Genomic DNA, 20,070 nt, shown 5'->3' on the forward strand with positions numbered 1-20,070 from the left:
TGTCAGGGGTGCTATGGCCTCTAAAGCCACCTGTTTGGGCGGCAGTCTAGAGCAGATCCTTAAAGCAGCTGATTGGTCAAGAGAGTCAACTTTCAAAACGTTTTATCATAAACGCATTGCTCACGTAGCTGTTAATGTTCTGCAAGGGCTTTAAACTTGCATAATAGGAGCCTCCTGTCTTGCCATAGAATACCTAATCCCCCACACTAGCGTAAAAATGGGGATTTAGATTCTATTAAAGACAAGGAGGCGAATATTATTACACCCACCCACCCTTACTTGTGTTCTGGTTATTTCAGATTTCGGGTGAGAGGTCCTGCTTTAAGGAGATCGGTTTGTATTCAGTTTGCGAGAGTTCAAGTTCGCCTGTTTATATGGAATCATCGCTCCCGGTGCTGCGCGGAGGATTGCGGCAGTGAATATCCAAGGAAGGACAGCATCAGAAAGAGGAGTTGGTGTTAGTGGAAGGGACATTTATGGAACTGGCTCAATGCCCATTGGTTATCTTGAGGGCATGACCTGTCCTCCATTTTGGATTGGGAATACTTTATATATTGTTTGTTGAAGTTGTGAAAAAAAAATTCTTCAAAAAGTTTGATACAAATGTTTTTTCTTCTTTGCTGCTGTGATGTCAGAGTAATGATTGAATGCATAATATTCGCCTCCTTGTCTTTAATAGAATCTAAACCCCCATCTCACGCTAGTGTGGGGGATTAGGTATTAGTCATGTAAGCACGGGGATCCAGCACAGCAGGTGGTGTACTGCATGAATGGAGAGGCCTGTGCAGATCAGACTATACAGCTTTACAGATGGACTGACGCCCTGCGCCAAAGAGACAATCCACACAGAATTGCAGACAATATGAAAACTATGATTTTGTCAGAAAAATCTGACATGCGCCATGCCAATTCACAGCTACCACCCAATCATCATTCGCTGCGCACACTGTTCACTTCAGCAACAATAGCTCCTTTTGTTGGTTTAAAGGTTATACACATTAGCCTAATATGTCTTTTCTTTCACCTGTCTGATATACTGGATTCTGCTCAATCTCCTTTGCAAAACACACGTCGCCTCAACAATCCATTCAAGAGGCAATAAAAGGAAGGAAGGAATTAAACCATACATGCTTTGAGACTAAAAGCTTGTTGTCGTAAGTCTAATTTCTTGAAAATGTACCATATATTCTGCTGATGGTAATCCACTGTAAAGTGAACCTATTCTGGAAATGTGGAAGTGGCAAATCACCCAGAGAATAAGTTTCCCTCATATGAGAGGACAGTGTGACAGGCTAAGCAATGGCAGAACACATTTTCAGTTCTCACAATAGAATGTACTCAGAGACAGAGGGTTTGTTGAGGATCATGTTCAGTTTTCTGTTCATTTGAAGTAAGTTTTCATGAACATGTTAAATAAATTACTATATTAATTTTGAACAGTGTGTACATCATTCACTGCCCTCCAATGAAACATGGGTATGTTTCTGTGGTATTTGATCCTGGGGTATCATCCTCAACAGAATGTAGTAAATGTTTCTGGTTTATTGGTAGAGTACACACTGTCAATGGCATGTAATGCTATAGTAGTCTTTTTAAGAAGCACATGTTTGCGGGCAGGGGTGTTGCTAGGTCTGGAAAGTATCCGGGAGCTATGCTAATGTTGGGACTGTCAGGACTCGTGGCTAGCTAGCGTTTTGGTTGTGGTCCCTGAGCTTCTATCGGGGGCTACAACCAAAACACCCAGGGCTATAGCCTCCTCCCTCAGGCCCCCCGCCTAGCAACGCCTTAGTTTTCGGGCAGCCCCAGCACCACCAGTCAATCAAACCAAATGGTTGAAAGATCATTTAAGAAGCCAGGTATTGATGCCTTAATGGAATTGGAGTTCATGGCTACTAGCATTAATGGTAGAATGAGGTGCTTTCCAGAATGTCAGGGTCCAGTGCTGACAATGATAGACAACTAAGGAGCTTGCAACAGAAGGTAATCGGCTGGCAGAAGAATGCAAGGGAAGAAAGTCCATATCACTCCACTGGATGGGCCCCTTCACATTTGTGCTGGCTATCATGAAGTCCCAGCCTCTTTTTCACCCCGGTAAAGTTTAATCCCTTGAGAAGAGTAACATGTTAGAGCTACAAAGGCCCACACATCCCCACTGGTGGCTACACGCCATCTGACAAAATGTCTGCTCCAAGGAATGCTCCTGCTGCGACCCCAGTGGCAACTGCCAGGCCAGCAAGTTCCAGTCTAACACCTCTGCCACAGTTTGACATGGTGCAAAACCTGTTGTTTCTAGATTCAAGATGGACACTATGGACGGGGATACCTGATTACTTCTTTTGAGCAGTGAAGCAAACAGATCCCGGGGGTAAAATAAATAACCTTTACTTAAGCTAGTGGGAGAGGATTTACATGCGCTTTTCTACTCTCCCTGTAATTCTGCAACTGCAGCACTATCCATGCACTTTCAACTGCAATTCAATTCTGCTTATGAACTTTTTAAACTTATGCCAGGTAGTTCAAAAACAGGATTTGTCGCTCAATGCCTTCCATGCCAAGCTGCGCCACCTCACCGGATCCTGCAAACTAACCAATGCAAATATTGAAACTGGAGCACAGCTAATCCAAGGGTGTGCGTCAGCAAAACTCTGCAGAAACATCCAAAGGTAACCATGCTTCTGATGTTTGTTAATCTGCTTAGAATCACATGCTGTGCATAGGTCCGACATCCAGTGGTCACTGCAGAGTATTGCATTTTGTTTTTCGTAGTCGAAAAAGGGGACGTAGACAAGGCGTGTCTGTAACACTATCCCTATAGTGACGTGCGTTGTACCCACAATCCCTCACGCGTCGAGGTCCCTCAGATTGTTTTTTTCCGCCCAGCTTCTGGTCGCCTTACGCGGAGCTCCTAGAGAGACATTGCAAATACTTACTACGGACCTCGGTCCTTAATTATACTTATTATATTGTTAAAGATCCCTCCCCTCGACGTTAGCTGTGAAGCTGTTTCTCCGCCGAGCAAGTTTTCGACGGAGGGGAAGAGACGGAGGAGATCCTTCGGCGCTGCCGAACACGTGGCCTGGCCTCGCCGGCCAACATACAGTAGGGAGAGTGGGGGTTCGAACTTTTATCTTCTCTTTGAGAATGTCTTTCTTTCTCCCCTATCTTTCCCTTGGGGTTGTTATCACCAGTTATTATTGCCTCAGCTATGGAGAGGACACCTTTTAAGTTTTGCCCACGCTGTAGGGGCAAATACACTTGGAAGGATAAACACAAGCTCTGTAATCGTTGCTTGCCCCTCGATCATAAGGAGGACAGCTGCGCGGCCTGTAAGCTCTTGAAACCAAGAACTCTTAAAGAACGAAAAGTTAAGAGGTGGGCGGACTACGCTATGTCGAAGTCAGTTTCCTCACCCGCCGCCGCTGTTACAGAAAGTGACGAGGAGGGTGATAACTCGACTTCCGTTAGGGAAGTCATTAACCCCCAGAAGGAGCGCTCGCGCTCCTCGACGTCCGTCCCCGGCCCCGACGGGCTCGGCTCACGCCCTGCTTATGGGGATGAGCACCCCGGCGACAAGGACGCACATAGACCCCATAGGCCTAAGCACACAACCCACGGCTCTTCTTCGTCGAAGACGAAGGATCCATCAGCGCCGAAGGGGACGCAGGGCACTCCAGCGTCTACCTCAGACCGTAAGGGTCTCAAGCCCCACCCGCAAACGCAGCCGCGACCAGCGATTGGGCTTTCATCAAACACGGGCGCTACCTCAAAATTATCCGACGTAACGCTCCATAGAGCGGCCGTCGATGAACAATGCGTAACGCAGGCAACGTCGACACCAGAGCCCTCTACTGACAATCTCGTTGTCGAGAGCCTGGCGAGAATTGTTTCCGAAGACAAACGTAAGCGGACGACGAAACAAACGTCGAATACCGCACAAAAAGCTATAGAAACGCCGAAAAAGCACAAGAGTAGCCAGGAACTGCCCCCTTCATCTAAGGGCACTTCTGAACTACCGGAGGGCTTTTCAGAGGGCGACGGAAACCTTTCTTCGACGTTGTGGGAGCGTTCTAAGCGTTTTGAAGGTGAAAACACTGATTTCCCCCCTCTAGACTATTCAGGGGTCCCCCATGAGACCCTTGAAAGACTCCATTCTTGTATGGAGAAAATGGAAAGGTTTTTGGGAAGCCAAAACCCACCCACACACAAAAGACCAAGAGAATGGCCCCAGGATGACCCTAGGGTCAAGATTCCTAGGCTGTTTCCCCCTTCTACAGACGTATATGACCTCACTGAAGAGGAGCAATACCTCCAGGAAGATGAGGAGTGTTTGGGTGGAGAGGAAGAACGTGAGGAAGAGGGGTTTGAAGAAGATCCTTACACTAGTGCAGGAGCTTTTGAAGAAGATACAGCTACCTCGCAGCCCTGGCAATCCCCATCAGTGCAGCCTTGGCAATCCCCATCAGTGCACTCAGACCCTGATGTCTTTCACCCTTCTCCTCCCAAGGATTCACCTATTGGAAACACCTCTCCCATAGATGACCAACCTTCACTTAATGCACTATTGCACAAGGCAGCAGCGCATTTTGAAATAGACACAGGGGAAACTCTTCCTGACATAGACTTTGTAGAGAAAGTTATTAAAGAAAAAGCCCCTGTTAGTCAGTCTATTCCGCTCCTGGCTTCTATAAAGAGAAGAATAACTCCTTCCCTTTCCAATCCTGCCTTAGTCAGAGGGGTCAACCCTCGGATAGAAAAGCTCTTCAGCCCTTCGTCCTCTGACCCTTTGTACATCAGAGGACATTCTATTCCGGACTCCCTCGTATTTACTAATACAAGAAAAAGAGCGGGGGTAACACTATCCACTAGTGAGGCACCACCTGACAAAGAGGGCAAGAAGCTCTATGCACTTGGGAAGAGAATCACGACCTCCGCCGCCTTCTCAACTAGGATTGCAAATAACAATTCCCTACTAGCTAGCTACGCAGATGCACAGTGGAGCAAGCTGCGCAGCGAAGCAGAGGACGCACCAGAACCCCTGCGTTCACGCCTGTTAGCTATAATCTCAGAGGGAACTCTTGTAAACCAGGGCATCGTAAAGAACTCCTTAGATGCCGCAGAGACGGCTGGCCGTTCCCTGGTTCAGGGAATACTTCTCAAACACCATGTCTGGCTGCGCAATTCGGGATTTAAGCCGGAAACCCAGGCTTCCCTGATAAATAAGCCCATAGAACAAACACATCTGTTTGGGAAAGCAGTTGATGAGGCCCTAGAACATGCGAAGAAAGAGTTTGATACCATCAAGACTTGACCAAATTTCTAGGCCCCCTAACAGACGCGGCTATGGCAATAGACGCTCCTTTCGTGGCCAACGCCAGCAGAAAAACCAACAGCAATTTTACTCTGCTACCAACTGGCCCTCTAACCAGGGTAACAACACCCAGTTCAGTCAAAGAGGCCAACGCCGTGGCAAAGGAAGAGGTCGCGGCTCCAGCCCCAAAGGTTCCACGCCCAATACCAACAAATGACCCAAAGATTCGGGTCCCCTCCCATGCATCACCGGTCGGGGGCCGGCTAACATCGGTCCTATCAGCATGGGAGGGAATATCGTCAGACCGCTGGGTATTATCCACCATAGCCCTCGGATGCTGCATCGAATTCAACGGTTCCCCGAAGTGCAGACCCCTACGGAACCGACGCATGACACTGGAACACCTCACCATTCTTCTTCAAGAAGTAGAAGAGCTACTGAAAAAAGAAGCTATAGGGGCTGTCCCCCTATCTCAGGTAACAGAAGGTATTTATTCAGTGTACTTCCTTGTACCCAAAAAGGACTTAACCATGCGCCCTGTATTAGATCTGTGCCCAGCGAACAAGTTTGTCAAACCCCAAAAGTTTCGTATGGTGACCTTGCAGGAAGTAATCCCACTGTTATCACAAGGGGATTACATGACAACACTAGACATGAAAGATGCATACTTTCACATTTTAATGTTGCCAGCGCACAGAAAATACCTCAGGTTTAAGATAGAGAACAAACACTACCAGTTCAGAGTACTACCCTTCGGGATAGCATCTGCACCAAGGGTATTCACGAAAGTACTGGCAGTGGCAGCGGCCCACTTGCGCAGGTTATCCATCCCGGTATACCCTTACCTCGATGACTGGCTCATAACAGGGGATTCTTACGAAACATGCTTCTCCAATACCCAAAAGACCGTAGACCTTTTGTCCCAACTGAGCGTCTCCATCAACGAAAAGAAGTCCAGCTTAGACCCCAGCCAAATCAAACAATTCCTAGGGGCTCTAATTCGAACAAAGGACGGCCTCGTCCTCCCCTCCAACGAGAGGGTCCAAAACATGCTGTTTCAGATCCCCCATTATGTGGCAGGTCGAGAGGTGACGGTACGCAAAGCAATGCGCTTGCTAGGGATGATGGCGTCATGTATTTATTTGGTACCTCACGCGCGCCTGCGCATGCGCCCAATGCAAGAGTGGCTCTACAGCCAGTGGTGTCAGGCCAGCGGACAATGGGACGATCTAGTGGTGGTCTCGCAGGCCTTGGTTCTCTCGCTACGGTGGTGGACAAAAGAAAACCTGTTATTAGGGAAAACTTTTGCCACACCCGCAGTGGAAGCCACTCTAACCACAGACGCATCCCTCACAGGATGGGGGGCTCACCTATCCCATCAGACTGCTCACGGAGCGTGGACTCCGAGCTTAGCATCCAAGCATATAAACCTGCTGGAACTACCAGCTATGTTCAAAGCACTGAAAGCCTTTCAGGAACACCTACAAGGAAAGACAGTGATGGTCCTCACAGACAGCACCACAGCCATGTACTACCTCAACAAGCAAGGGGGCACTCACTCTCCAGGACTGTCCAAGCTGTCCCAGAATATTTGGAAGTGGGCTCTGAAACACAACATGTTCCTACTATCACAACATGTACCAGGGGAACTCAATCTGCTAGCAGACAAACTCAGCAGAGACTTCCCCCTGCCCGAAGAGTACGAATGGCAATTGCACGAAGACATCGTCTTAGACCTGTTCGCAACTATGGAGAACTCACAATGCCAAAGTTACGCCTCCAGGTACCCCCAGAACCAGTCCAAGGGGAACGGTCTGTCGATTCAATGGTCAGGGAAATTTGTTTACGGCTTTCCCCCGACTCCCCTTCTCAACAAAGTGGTGCACAAGATGCACCAGGAGCAGGTTACCATGATATTAGTGGCCCCAATGTGGGCCCGGCAGCCAAGGTTCGCTCACTTGATGGAGATGTCCCTATCTCCCCCAGTGAAACTTCCCTGCCCGTACAACATGCTGTCACAGGACAAGGGCAGGACACTGCATCCATGCCCTCAGACCATGAACTTAGCAACCTGGCTCCTGAGATCATAGAATTTGGACATTTACAACTCCCGCAGAGATGTATGGACATCCTCAGGGAAGCCACAAAACCTAATACTCGCCACTGCTATTCTAGCAAGTGGAAAAGATTTGTCATCTGGTGTAGAGGTAAGAGCATCAACCCGGTTGACTGCTCTCCCACTAACATTGTTCTGTACTTGACCCATTTACTGGATTCAGGTCTAGTGTTCAATTCCATTAAAGTCCACCTAGCGGCACTTTCTGCATACACCACTTCCCAACTTAAAGTGTCGTGGTGGAAGATACCAGTTATCAAGGCCTTCATGGAGGGGGTAAAGAGAATACACCCTCCGATAGCTAACCCAGCTCCCGGATGGGACTTAAATGTGGTACTTTCTAGACTCATGGGCCCTCCTTTCGAACCCATGCACAAGGCAACTCTTAAAGACCTCACTCTTAAGACTGCTTTCCTAATAGCTATCACCTCCATTAGGAGAGTAAGTGAACTACAGGCTCTTTCTGTACTAGACCCCTTCGTAACAGTTCACAAGGATAAGGTGGTTCTACGCACACACCCAAGGTTTGCACCAAAATTCATCTCGAAATTTCATGTAAACCAGTCAATAGAACTACCAACGTTCTTTCAAAACCCTTCCAGCTTGGGAGAAAAAAGTCTGCATACACTAGATGTACGCAGAGCTGTCATGTTCTACATGGAAAGAACCAGACTACTGAGAAAGACTGATCAGTTCTTTGTCTCTGTGGCAGCAGGAAGAGAAGGAGATGCAGTTTCAAAGTCCACTATATCTAGATGGATTGTTCAATGCATCACTCTCTGTTACACTCTTGCTAAGAGAGAACTACCCTTCAAGCCAAGAGCACATTCCACTCGAGGCACTGGGGCTTCCATAGCGTTCATTGCAAATGTTCCCCTTGAGTCCATCTGCAAAGCGGCTACCTGGAGTTCTGTGCACACCTTTACAAAACACTACTGTCTAGATGCACACTCTAGATCTGACTCCCAGGTGGGACAGGCTGTATTAAGACATCTTTTCTCTACTGTTCCTTCTCTTGACCCACCGCCAACTCCGGGTACTGCTCGCTAGTCTATGCACAGCATGTGATTCTAAGCAGATTAACAAACATCAGAAGACAATGCATTACTTACCGTAAAAGCATTTCTGATGGTTGTATCTGCTTAGATTCACATGCGCCCACCCTTTCTCCCCGCTCGGATGGAAGGAACATAGACATCCTTTTCTATATATTTCTCTCTTTTCTGTACTCACTCACGTCTAGAAGGCTCCCTCAGGGCAGAAAAATACAAACAGAGGGACCTCGACGCGTGAGGGATTGTGGGTACAACGCACGTCACTATAGGGATAGTGTTACAGACACGCCTTGTCGACGTCCCCTTTTTCGACTACGAAAAACAAAATGCAATACTCCGCAGTGACCACTGGATGTCGGACCTATGCACAGCATGTGAATCTAAGCAGATACAACCATCAGAAATGCTTTTACGGTAAGTAATGCATTGTCATATCATTACAAAAAATTCTGCAAAAGTCACAGAACCATGAGCTGGCTGGCTCTAGTGACGGTCTTGTCCAGGTGAGTCCACAGTAACCAAACAAATACACAATCGAGCATGTACAAGCTATACAATGGGAATATTCCCCACTCCCAGCAAAGGCCCAGCAGACACATATGAGAGACAATGACAAGAGAAAGACCCTGAGCCATTAGTATCAAGACACATACTTGCACTGTGAAAGTAAACCATATGATCTCCAATAGTGCCCTGCGAGAGGTTATCCCTGCAGAAGCTGCAACAAGCTAAACCATTTCTCTACGTCTGCCGATCTTGCCGACCCACTCAGAGGAGAGGTACAAGTGAGAATATGGTGGGAATGGTAGAGCTGTTTGCTGACGGGACAATCACATCTGAAGCCTTTTGTGAAGACAGATTTCTCAAATCTGGCCCTGTGGACAAATTGCAGGATGCCACCCATGTTAGGTGTTAGGCAGAATCATATGCAATACCCTTTGGGAACACCACACAATTAAGACTACAAGTGCAAGTACAAATTCACCTTTGGTACAAGCCTGTACTACACAGTAAAGTGGTAACTATGGCTGAGCAGCCAGACTTATCTCAAGAGTAAAGTGAGCAGTATCATAAATTACACAAAGGACAGCAATTGCTATGGTTCAAACAAACACTGACTCAAAGTTTCTGAATAAAAGAATATACATTTATTTACACCATCATTTGTAAAACAGTTCACTGATATAAAGCAGCAGAAAATCACAATATTCATACACTACACAGCACCCAATCAATTCTGGACAAGTTAAGCTCAAAATGAAGTGTGAGCAAAATGGCACTCCAGCAATTTAAAAAGGGAGGGAAAGACAAGGTCATTCAAAATCAAGCAGCACCAACAAGTAAGTAGGCAGGGCAATCTAGAAAAGGCTTACTACATGTGGATGGCAACCAGCTCTTTTTCAGGCTAACCTCGGCCTCCTCCTCCCCTTCCCTCATCTCTGTCTGTCTGCCATCCAGGAGTGGTGTGCCGCCAATGACCTCTGCCTTAATGCCAGCAAGGCCGAGATTCTCCTCATCGGCATGCCCTTCACTGTTGCTCTCTGGCTGGCCTCTCTTGGCCCTCCTCCTGCTGCCATCTTTGAAGCTAAAAACCTTGCGGTCATCTTCAACTCCACACTCTCCTTCTCTCCTCACTTCTCTGACATCTCTAAGAAGTCACACAACTAACTGCACCTCCTCAGAGGTATTCTTCCTTTCCTCTCCTTCCCCCAGAAGCTCACTGTCTCCAGAGCTCTGGTTCTCTCTAGACTGGACTATTGCAACAGCCTCTTTCTAAATCCGCCTGCTTCTACTCTCCGCCCTCTGCAACTTATCCAGAACAGGACTGCGAGATTTGTCCGTGGCCTCAAGCCCAGGGATCGTATCTCTCCAGGACTGAAATCTGCACTGGCTCCCAGTGGCTGCGAGGATTAAGTTCAAAATGCCATATCATATCATAACTAGGATTCAAATCAATAGGCCTGGATTAAGTTCAAAACCCTCTGCATCGTCCACAAGGCCTTCTGGGGCATGGGACCTCAATACCTTCAACTTTCTCTTCCTAAATATCTTCCTTCTCAAGCTCTCCGCTCATCCAACTCCCTCGGGGTCACTCGCTTCTCCAAGCAACGAGTTGGTGGTAGATCTCTTTCTTCGGCTGGGGCCTCCCTCTGGAACAACCTCCCTGCCTCCCTCAAACTGGAGGAGAATCATCTCCGGTTCCGGAAGCACCTCAAAACCTGTCTCTTTGCTTCCGCCTTTTCTCCCCCTCTCCTCTGCCGATCCCCTGGCTTACCTGAACTGCACTGGTGACCTGGACACACCCTCTGATCTCAGGCCCTGGTCCCCCCCACCCGGCACATACATGCACTGCCCACCTGGCAAAACCCGCAGTAGGGGACTGTTTCTGTATCCCTACAGTCCCCCTACCAGCCCTTGACACCCGATGTATGCACTTACCATTGCCACTTATTGGCCATACTTATTTTTGTTATCATATTCTCATGTACCGCACTGTCCCTACCCCTTCCCATGCACTTGCGCAATCTGAATGACACCTGGCCTAGTAGGATCGTTGTCCGTCCTCCCTTTCTTCCCCTCCCTCGCCTCGTCGCGCCTTGAAACACTTGTGTATAGGCGCGTTATAAATGCCATATCATATCATAACTAGGATTCAAATCAATAGGCCTGGCCCAATGTTAATGGTTCAGAGTCTTTACAGAGGATCACACAGTTCAGAATAGTTTGCGGTTAAGTCTTTGCCAAGAGTTTGAAACGAAGTTAGTCGGAAGAAAAGTTACTTAGAAGAGAAGAGAAGGACAAGCCCTGGGATTAGCGTAAGATTTCAAACACTTTCACCTCGGTCGGACGGAACAAACGACCGGTTTTGAACAGTACCTTAGTAGGAGAAGAATGCTGTAGCTGAGGCAGAAGTTCCTGGTAGGTCCTGCAGGCTCCCGCTTCCTGAAGCGACTGTCGGACTGACAAGAAGGAGGAAGACTGGAGGGTCCTGCACTGCCCAGGGAAGAAACCAGCAGCAGAGCAAAGCAACGAATAAAAGATGCGCTCCTTAAAACCCAAACAGGGTCCAGTCCTCCTGGCTATCCGGTTCACTGCAGCTGAGCACAGCAAATTCGACCAGGGGAGGGAGGCCTTGCTTGGTGTTTGGCAAACTGGTTGGTCCCACTAGCTCAAGTGAAGAAGATTCCTTGCAGATCTTCTCTGTCGTCGGAGTTTAGGAGATTCGGACCCGCAGCAGGGCTTCACCGGGAGGTTCAGTAGTTGCAGCAGTCCTCTTCCTTCAGCTTCTCTTCGGTTCTCTCGATCCAGTGGCGACTCTGTTTTCCAAGTCCCAGAGACCTGCTTTTTATGCAGTTTTCCCCCATTCACACAGCCTGGATGTCAATCACACATCAGAGTGGCTGTCTTGGCGGGACAGTCACCTAGCCAATCCAACAAGAGTGTGACTTGGGTCTCCAAGGAGACCCTGTGCAGGGGGCCTAAAACCCCTCCCTCACATCCTGTCCACCCAGACAATCAGGCGCCTAAGGAGGGCTTCTGTGGCAGAAGCCCGCCAAAGGATGGCGAACAAAGGAACCAAACCTGCAGAGTAAAACACGCGAAAGACCTTTACAAAAAGAAATGGCGAATAAACCCAGCCGGAACAGAATAAAATGAAAAGGGGTCTAGCGGATTAAAGTTCGAGGCTACTAAAATAGCCTAAAACAGTACCATGGCTATTTTCATAGTCCGCGGTAGGATAAAAATGGTAGATACCACTGCCACCTGCCAAATCTTAAAAAAGCAGAACAAAATAATGTTCCATGAGAAACAGAAAAAAAGGGATACCTATTAACCCTTTCCAGTACTCTATGGAAGATAGTTTGTACTGGGTCTGTGAATTTAAAAAGTCAATGGCAACTTTGCATGTTCTGGGAGACAGTAGTCAGTCCCAAAAAATTGAGTTTTAAATGGGAAGTCTGAAAAAGACAACCCTGTGTCACTGCACTAAAGGTGCTGTGTGACATACAGTAAAAAAGATGATGGATGATGCCTATGGAGTAGGTGAGACTCCATAGTCTATGAACACAAAAATGTACAACACACAGCCAAAAACACATGTAAGAGTGGGATAAAAGGCTCACATTCTTACCAGGTGAAAAAATGAATCCTAGAAATCGAGCAAAGCTGCTGAGGGACTCAGTAGGTAGGGGAAATTAGCCATTCTGGAGAATTCTCCCTAACAATAGGGAACAGGGGTAACTCTGAGAGGTTAGTCAAACTCAATCAATGTAAGAGTGGAGAGTGGTCTCAAGGCTTAGTCTCAGGAGTGAGTCCACACAGTGAAGCACACAATAATTCTGCTTAGACAGGTAAGTATAAAAAAAACTCTATTATAGGCCCAAAACACATAAGCAGGTAATGTTATCACACAACACTCAGCTATTAAACATACACAAACACCTTATGTTTGTAGAAATGCATACAATTCACTTAAACATCTGAAAGGAAGGTATACAATTAGCAAAACCAGTTCCCAAGTGTTATACCCTAACTTTATGAGTCCAATCCCTAAGTTGAATGGGGCCTTGTGCCCAAAAGTCACAAGTTCCTTTAGGAGAGGGAATACAGTTAGAATAGGTTCTTGTTGTGGTGAAAAAAGATTTCCAGAAGACTTCTCAAGGATTTTATAGGTATGTAAGAATACTTTTTCTATCTTTTTTAACAAAAGTTTAAAAAACGCTGGAAACCTTTATTGTAAGGTTCATTATAGGGGAGACGGGGGTGTCTGTAACCATTGCGATTACTTACCACCTTTGCTCTGATTTTTCCAAGTGACTAGGCAGCTCGACTAGGAGTTGCTGGAGGTGGGTTTTCCTGCCATTGTAACCAGTAGATGATGCCCAGGAGCTGCTGATGCAAGGAAGATTCTGGTCGGGTCCAGAAGCTGAGTGCAACCCCTTCTGATGAAGAAATGCAGCACACACCAATGTAGCCTTCAGGAAACTCTACCAGACGGAGTAAAGCTGGTTTCAGCGACAATCACTGCACATGGGCGACATTACGCGTCTCTCCAGTCGTGATCGAAGACGACAAACCAGCACAGGATTCCTTGAAGCTGGAAAGCTGAAACTTGGCAGGGCGGGGGTGGGAGGGGGGCAACTTGTAGAACGAGCTGGTGACCACTGAAGGTCTGGGGGAAAACGCAGAACAGCAACAGTTCTAGCACGGTAGCCCAATTCAGAGCTGCTCGGTCCACTTGGTGGTCATGGTTGATTGCAAAGGCTCAAAGCTGCAGGAACACGATAAGATGTTGAGTCTGGTTGGTCCCACCAGTCCAAGGTTCGAAGCACCACTGAGGACCTTCTCAGATTAGGTAGTCCAGTAGAGCTGTACCGGGACAGCTGCAGGAAAGGTTGCCAGGCCTCTTCAGGAGCCATCCAAAGGTCTTCAGTTGGCTGCACCGCTTCACAGGATACTTGGCGCCAACGCTGATCTACTGGAATGACTGCAGGAGTCCTCTTCTTATCTCAAATCCAGGCTCATGGCATAAACCCGCCCCGATGGTAAGGATCTGCACCACTCACTCAGCCACCAGTGGTACAATCAGGGATCACTGTGGGTTTCACTCATGCATGCACAATAGACTTTCAAGAACCGCAGTTGTGAAATGGGACCAGACAGTCCCACCCACTTCCTGGGCACACACACAAATGGCGTGCACTAAGCCGTGTAAACAGCAGCTTTCTGGGGCAAATGCATGCCATATTAGGGACCTTCGTGGCCAGGAAGAAGGCCAAGAAACCATATGGGCAAAGAACAAGTGAAAAACCTTGTGGCATGGCCATTTTAGGGCACTAGCCACATTTAGTAGCCAGACACGGTAAACGTGAATGTGCACACAAAAATACTATAAAAATGGTAAAAATGTAACTACTTTTATCCATCGGCGAACGCCGCCGTGAGTTAGCAATCCTTACACATGGGTAAACGAAGTTAGAAGCGCATAAGAGCAACAAGGCCTAGAGATAAAGCCCTGAAGATGGAGAATCTCTCCGAAATGCATAGGCTCTCTGGTCATGTATAAGCCTAGGAAATGCTTCTAACTAATGAACTTTGAGTTACATAACCCATGATAAATAAAGGAATCAATGTTCGTAATTAAGAAACTACAAGAAGTATTTATGTTGTGATTTTCCTGAATACAGAAAATTACTGACAGACTCATAATTTTAGGAATATGAGAGAATTCAAAGGAATCTTTATTAAAGTATTGGGCTCGTTGTGAGCATTGTGTGAGCACCAGACGTAGCTGGCTGAACCCACCCAACTTTATGGCAGATTAAGGGTTTTTTGTGCATTCTGGTGTCAAAGGATCATCATAAGTCCGGTTGCTCCATCTATATAGATTGAAACAGTTCTTTAAAGAGTTTCTGAACTTTACAAAAAAACACGCTGGTGCCCACCTCTATTCTTTTGTTTCTCAAAAATGTAACTACTGCCACCAGCTTGTCTTTAGGCACCAATAACCCCAAATCCCCAGTGTAAAAGACTAGGGTGATACAAAGGTATCCCCATGCACTGCATTGTAAGATGCTGTGTGAACTATTAGAAAAATTACCAAAACAGGTAAAAAGACAAACGGAAAACATAGTTTCCCAGTGCTGGTATTCCTAACGACTGATCAGTTTCCCCATGACAAATAAACAAAAGGCATGGGAAGTGAAGGCTTCACTTCTCTGCAAAAAGTCAGGGCAGGTTAAAAAAATAACGGCAACAAGTTTGGGGGTCTATAGAATATGCAGGTAAAATAGCCAAAAGATTAATATTTCCTAACACCTATGAGTCAGAAGAAGGTGAGGTTCTCCTCTTGCACAAAACACACCAGGTAACCAGAGGCCGGAAGCCAAAGCAGCCCTGCTGAAAGTATGCATAAACAACCTACATGTCTCATTGGTGATATACACTGGTACATCTGGACATTTTAAACTTTAGTCTGACCACTCCGCAGCCATGCGTACAAAAGACATAGGTGCACATATTAGCAAACGGAAACAAGACACTGATTCCCCATCAAGGCCAAATTCATATTAGAGATATCCAATGGGATAAATAGCACACATGAATGAGTGTTTGTCACCCGAGTGGGAAGCAACATACTAATCTGCCACAAAGCTGCAGAATCCCTCACACCCATTTAATTCATGTTTCAGCTGCACATATCTGACCTGGAAGACTTACTCAAGACATTATTCAATGGAATAGGTTCACTGAAGAAACAAACCGTGGAGCTCCGCATAGACAATGCCATTGAATGTGTCTGCCTACGCCTCCACTGCTTTCCATTTCACCTCTGGCCCAAAGTAGAGGAAGAACTAAACAAACTACAAAGAGCAGGAATAATCAGCAAGGTCACTGGATCCAGCCTGTGCATATCCCCAATGGTGATCGCTTAAAAAACCAAACCGCCCTGTCAAGGCTGCATATTTATGGGTATGCGCCTACCTAACTGAGCAATCTGAAGATAGACGCACATCACACCAACTATTGACTGAGTGATCACAGGCCTAAGCACAGCTAGATTCTGCTCCAAACTGGATCTTAAATCAGACTATCACCAGCTCAATTTAGAGAAACACTTCAGAGACTTCTCAACACATGTTTGGCTCTGAGCATAAGAGATTAAGCTTTGGCATCTCCTCAGCTGCTGAGAGATTCCAAAATAACATAAGGAGCACAGTGGCTAACATAAAGGACATCAAAATCATTAGTGATGACATACTGGTGAACTCTTGTTCGGATGAACTTCACCTCTAGTACCTACTAGTATTATACCAACACCAGTAAGAGAATGGGATCACTGTACCAAGGAAATTACATGTATTAGAAGCCAGCCTTGGAGTTCCTTGGCTACATATTCATTCAACCAAAGGGTTATGAAGAAAGTAAGTTACATTAAAATAGCCGCATGCCCAGGGCCTGTCACAGAGCTCTACAGAGTTTTGGGAATGGCAAATTGCTGTGGGTGGTTCATTGTGGGACTGACAACCATAACTGAACCTCTGCGCGACCTAACCAGAGTCAACACATCATCAGAGTTGACTGATTAACACCAACATGCTTTTTTGAACACGAAAGATGCTCTTTCCTTTGATAGAATGAAAACAATAGAACTACTAGTGAACGCCAGTCCATTTGACCTCAGCACCGACCATAAGCCATTATTACCTCATCTTTTTCCGTACCTTACCTCTCATTAATTTTTCACTTTATAACTCTTGTTTTCCTTCTCTCTTTATGCATGCTCTCATTCAGCCAATCCTGAAGAAACCATCTCTCGACCCCTCTATTTCAGACAAATTTCAACCAATTTCTCTCCTTCCATTCTTATCTAAACTTCTTCAGTGTGTTGCTTATGCCCAAGTTTCTGCCTATCTCAATCTCCATTCTCTCTAACCTCTTCATTGTGGATTTCGACCATCTCACTCCACTGAGACTGTCCTCCTGCATGTCTCTAGTGCTCTTCTTACTGCCTGTCACTCTTAAATATTCCTCTATCTTCATTCTTTTAGATCTTTCTGCAGCATTTGATACCGTCCATCACTCCCTTCTGATTTCTTCTCTTTCTGCACTTGGTCTATCGGGCTCAGTTCTTAAATGGTTTAGTTCTTCACTTTCTCAGTGGTCCTACTCAGTAACATGGGCTGTACAAACTTCCCCTTCTCTTCCTCTTCTTTATGGTGTCCCTCAATAGTCTCTTCTTGGTCCTCTTTTTTTCTTCACTCTGTACTGCACCACTTGCTGCTCTGTGAGTCAATCTTTCTTTTCATCTTTATGCTGACAACACGCAAATCTTTTTCTCCTTCTCTTATTTTGACAATACTTTGCACTCTACTGTCTCCAATTGTCTATCCGCAGTTCAAAAGTGCATGCCTTGCCGCTTCCTTCATCTTAATCCCTCAAAGACTGAGGTCTTTTTTTCCCCTGCTACCATGATTCCACCTACTCTTACGCCTCCCTCCCGTTTCCCCCTTCCTCCTTACCCTTTTCTTCCTCTGGTCATAATTTGGGCATCTTTTTTATCGCTATGCTCTCTTTAATATTCATCATGGTTGACCTTATCTTTCCTTCTATACGACTAAACTTCCCCTCTCCTGTACGGTTTTCTCCTGTATTGATTATTACTCATCCCTCCTCTTCGTCTTCCTGCCTCTCATCTACTTCCTCTTTGCTCCATCTATAATTCTGTTTGTCTCCTTTTTTCTCTTTTTCACTATTTTCGATCACACCTTCTTTACTATCTATATAGCTTCATCCTTTCGTGTCTTGTCCCCTTTATCATGTTCTTTCGATTTGTCTTTAAGTGTCTTAATGGTCTCACCCCTTTTTTTCACTTATTCCTCTAGGAGCTATTTCTCTAAGATTGTTGGTTGGGAATATATCATGCCAAATGAGGGAGTACTCCGATTGAATAGAACCAAATTGTGGGGAATATTTAAACAGATACTGACTTTGAGGTTGCTCCAGTCGGAAGATATTGATTTTATATCTCTTTCAATTGTACCAAAGAATGGTTTCATACTTTCATTCTACAATTTTTTAAAATATGATATGGGAGCAGCGCTCTAATTTAATGATGTTGGGCTTTATACACCATGAGTTGAAATCTGTGGAGGAAGCTAAGTACTTTGGTTCTTACCCTCTGCAGGAAGGTTGAGATTCCTATTAAAAGTAAGAAAGTAGACTCTGTTACCACTTCTGCTGCTATTGTCCAGCTGTCTAATATCTTTAAAGAAGGCCAGGATTGGTCCTAGATAGAAGCAACACTCAAGTCCTTTTCCGGGATAAGACAGGGCTTGACCCAAACTAACCTTTTATTTAATCTTACCTCTATTAGGATAATGTCATGGAATGCCTGTGTTTTTAACAATGTTACTAAGATGCTTGATACTACAGATTGTATAGGAGAGACATTCAAGAGAAAGTTCACCTTTCTCTTCTTGCAGGAAACTATGAAAACCTTTTATTTTGATCTTAGAGAATATAATACTTTTACTTTCCCAGCCACTCAAATTGTCAGGGGTCGTCCGAGTAATGGATTGGCAATTGCCATAGACAATGCTTTGAACCTGCAAGCGGAGTTGTTCTACTCCTCTGAGGGGGCGTTGGCAGTATCTGTTGTATAATTTTACAAGGTCCCAAGTATTACTGGTTAATGTTTATTGGCACCCTGCAAGACAGAACATGCTAGATTTCCAACAGGTTTTGTCTTATGTTTTGGACTGTAGGCTAGCATGGGGACATGAACATGACATGGTTGTAGCAGGTGATTTTAATTCTAACTGTGCGGAGAGGGCCAGGCTTAATCTAGCCGCAGTTATTCCCCATGCTTCTCAGATCAGTTTTTTCAGGGGAGTTGCTTGGGACTCCTTTATGGATAATCACTTCTTTGTTTCACGACAGCGTACCTGAAATATTGGGCTGCTTAATATCCAGGATCCCCTTTTAAGGGATCATTTGATGAAATACTTTGATTATACTTTCTCACATTCTGTCTATGAATTGAATCAGTTCACCACTTGGCTGTCCCCAGATGGGAGATGTCTTTCGGTGAGATGGAATCAAAAAGAGGGCCGAAAATGTACTAGACCTTTGTGTGTTGCAGCGGAGGAGAGTGGTTCAACATGTGTAATATTGGCAGATCTATATGACATCAATACGGCTTGCATTAAACATCTGACAGAGAATGACGATTGCTTAAAAAAATATGTAAAACTAACCAGCATGATCAAAGAATTGCTAGTTCAAAAAGGGATAAACGCATGAGTATCAAACAAAAAGAGGGGGTTAATGCCCAACAAGCATTTGATTCACTAAAAAAGGATCTGTCAACATCATAGGAACTTTTTAAAAGCAATAAAACTTGAGGTCCATATGAAGGACAACCATTCTGTCCTGAAATTTCTCTTGGATACAAATTCCCGGCACTTCTGTGCATGCATTAATCAAGGGGCGGGGATGACAACAAAACAATATATATATGGACTGTCCAATTTCTGAGCCACACTCAAAAGGTCATCGACCCAGTGAGTTCTATGAAATGGATGATCCGACTGAGGGGCCCTCTGAATTTGGCCCCTGTCTGTGGTGTAAGGAAGGCATGGTATCAAAGTAAAACAGACACAAGTGATCACATTTTAAGGGTGTAGATTAAACTGTAAAATGGGAACCATAAACGCCTAATCTAAACCTAAATCTAAGATGGGAGCAAGCTACGACCATCAAATAATAATAAAACAGTCCTAGTGGCGTCTAGTAAAAAAAAAATATTGCCAATCCTTACCACTATGCTACAAAGGAGTGTGGGATAATGTTCATGTTACAAAGGTAGCTTCCTTGGACACTCCGGTAAGGTTCTTCAAGTAGGCTTTATTGTAGTTACTTTATAAGAAGGTACAGCGAACCACTGGGTCCCATCACCCAGACTAGCGTCTCCCATTTGACTAGTCCTAGAACCTTTACATAGCATTCACACCCAAACATTCCACACAGCACACCAAAATTCTCTCAGTTCATCATTCACATGCATACATTGCAAGCACTTCACAACA

Source organism: Ambystoma mexicanum, chromosome 3q (genome assembly GCF_040938575.1).
Source record: "Ambystoma mexicanum isolate Mex_15411 chromosome 3q, UKY_AmexF1_1, whole genome shotgun sequence".
NCBI classification, from domain to species: Eukaryota; Metazoa; Chordata; class Amphibia; order Caudata; family Ambystomatidae; genus Ambystoma; species Ambystoma mexicanum.